This window comes from Lucilia sericata, unplaced genomic scaffold (genome assembly GCF_015586225.1).
Source record: "Lucilia sericata isolate MDLA Ls3-8-SP2 unplaced genomic scaffold, ASM1558622v1 Contig007684F_arrow, whole genome shotgun sequence".
In the NCBI taxonomy this organism is placed as follows: Eukaryota; Metazoa; Arthropoda; class Insecta; order Diptera; family Calliphoridae; genus Lucilia; species Lucilia sericata.
In genome coordinates, this window is record NW_023997987.1 from 1 (window position 1) to 2,500 (window position 2,500).

At 29.9% G+C, this 2,500-nt stretch overlaps 4 non-coding genes across 4 annotated transcripts; 2 read left to right on the top strand and 2 right to left on the bottom strand.

The window, feature by feature from the left end:
* The first annotated feature begins 320 nt into the window (after positions 1-320).
* On the top strand, positions 321-402 carry Trnas-aga. The gene has a single exon. It is a non-coding gene; the product is annotated as a tRNA-Ser (tRNA).
* A 742-nt stretch (positions 403-1,144) lies between these two features.
* Positions 1,145-1,226, top strand: Trnas-aga. The gene has a single exon. It is a non-coding gene; the product is annotated as a tRNA-Ser (tRNA).
* A 620-nt stretch (positions 1,227-1,846) lies between these two features.
* On the bottom strand, positions 1,847-1,928 carry Trnas-aga. Its single transcript has one exon. It is a non-coding gene; the product is annotated as a tRNA-Ser (tRNA).
* A 160-nt stretch (positions 1,929-2,088) lies between these two features.
* On the bottom strand, positions 2,089-2,170 carry Trnas-aga. The gene has a single exon. It is a non-coding gene; the product is annotated as a tRNA-Ser (tRNA).
* Positions 2,171-2,500: the final 330 nt, after the last annotated feature.

Genomic DNA, 2,500 nt, shown 5'->3' on the forward strand with positions numbered 1-2,500 from the left:
ACTGCTTATAGTTTTCAATATCTAGAATATCTATTTATTTAATGTTCATCAAATTTTATATTTATCCTTTCAATGTCCAAATTTCGAATTTAACTTTTCTAGAATTTTTCAAAAATTTTTATAATTTTTGCAAAATTTTCTAAAATTTATCAAAATTTTCTAGAATTTAATTCTAGAAATTTTATAAATTTTAGAATTTTCTTTAAAAATTTTTGAAAAATTCTAGAAAAGTTAAATTCGAAATTTGGACATTGAAAGGATAAATATAAAATTTGATGAACATTAAATAAATAGATATTCTAGATATTTGAAAACTATAAGCAGTCGTGGCCGAGCGGTTAAGGCGTCTGACTAGAAATCAGATTCCCTCTGGGAGCGTAGGTTCGAATCCTACCGACTGCGAGAAAGATTTCTTTTATATTATTAAATAGTTTTCAAATTTAAACAATGTTTATACGGGTTTAAAGGTCATGTAATGAGATGATCATGGAAAGAGCTCTAAATTAAAACCCTTCCCCTTTCATGCCTCAGTTCGCTATTGAAACAGTTAATGCAATGTGTGGCAAGTGCCTACAGAATATAATTTATTCTGTTCTTGCTGCCTGCATGATGATTTAAGTAACTCTGCTGCGTATAGAATTAAATCAGTAAAAAATCATCATAATTACTACAGACAACACATTTCTCTTTTTATATCTTTTGTTTAAAATTCATAATTTTGTTTCTATATCTTTAATTTTGTTTTACAAAATTTACGATGTGTTTATGATGTCTTAAATTATGGGTTACACTAATAACTTATAAAAATGCAACAGTGTTTTTTTGGTGTGTTAAAAGACAGGCAAGAAATACTGTTAAAAAGTGTGAAGGGGGCAGGGTGCAGAGTAGAGTATGCGGGGGGCCTTGAGAGGTTTTTTGATGAACACTTTATATAATGATGTGTATGATAATTTCCCCTTGAGTTTTAAGCTGCAATATGGTTGCATTTTAATATAAAATGAGATTTTTTTTCATGATTTTTCTTCAACTGTGAGAATTAATAATCGAAAGTAGCGCTACAGTAGGTAGTAGCAGGTTAAGTTGAATATTAAGCTTCTTTCTTTAAGACGAATTGTTAAAACATATTTCTTTTAAGTTTCTATAAGCAGTCGTGGCCGAGCGGTTAAGGCGTCTGACTAGAAATCAGATTCCCTCTGGGAGCGTAGGTTCGAATCCTACCGACTGCGGGGAAACTAATTTTTTGGAAATTTTATTTAAAGTACCTTATAAATCTTATTATTTTCCCCTTTTTTGCAACATTTCTTTTTGATTTGTTTTTCCTTTTAACACACTTGGTTGATTTCCTTAACCGGAAAGTAGTAATTAGTATGAGTAACCAACAAATTATACATATGTATATTTCATTTTTCTAATCTTAAAAATTTTTTCTTAAATAATTAATAATTTAATCAAATGCTACAAACGTTTTGAATGAATTTGTTTTATTTAATTTTATTGCAGTTAAACACGAAATCTAAACATGAGGAAAAAAGGAAACCACTTTTTGAGAGGGGGCGGGAAGCTATCTTGGAAGAAAAGGTAAGTGTATAAATATTTAACTGGAATTTTAATAATAACTTAGAGAAGAACAAAAAAAGTATAACAGATATTTTTGAGTAAAGAGTTAAAAGAACAGCTAAATAGCACACCTTAGTTTAGACATTTTAGCTTAAAACAGAAAATTTTCATAAATTTTTCAATTCTGCTAAAAAAACCTTTATATAAAGTCAAAAAGTTCATTAAGAAATCAATCCCCTTTGTAGATTTATCTACCATTTCCTTTAATTTCCATTAAAAAATAACTTTTCGCAGTCGGTAGGATTCGAACCTACGCTCCCAGAGGGAATCTGATTTCTAGTCAGACGCCTTAACCGCTCGGCCACGACTGCAGTTGTTTGTCAACCAAATGAGAATTCAAAGTATGAGATTTCTATCAATATAGAGATAATGAATCCTTGAATACTTCTTAATTTTTCAGGAAATATTTAGAATTTCTTACAAAAAGGAATCGTCATTGATATTGCAAAACTTTAAAAAAAAATCTTTATTCGCAGTCGGTAGGATTCGAACCTACGCTCCCAGAGGGAATCTGATTTCTAGTCAGACGCCTTAACCGCTCGGCCACGACTGCTTATAACTCGAAAACCTATGCCAAGTAAACATAAATTCAACTAATCAATACATTTCAATTCAAAAATTAAAAAAAACAGTAAAAATCAGAAAAATTGTGAACCAAAGATTAAACCCTTTATTAAGAACTTATCCGAAATCCTGGGATTATATCATCCTCAAACAGTTTACAAATCTATCTATGAACAGGTCTTACCAAATTCTAGATATTTAGAACCTTTATAACCAAGTATGTCTATCTTTTATCCACTACAGATCCTATCTATAGCCATGACATTTGCACTGACCCTTAACTAACCAATTCTGTTTTCTTTAAACCACTTTTACAAAA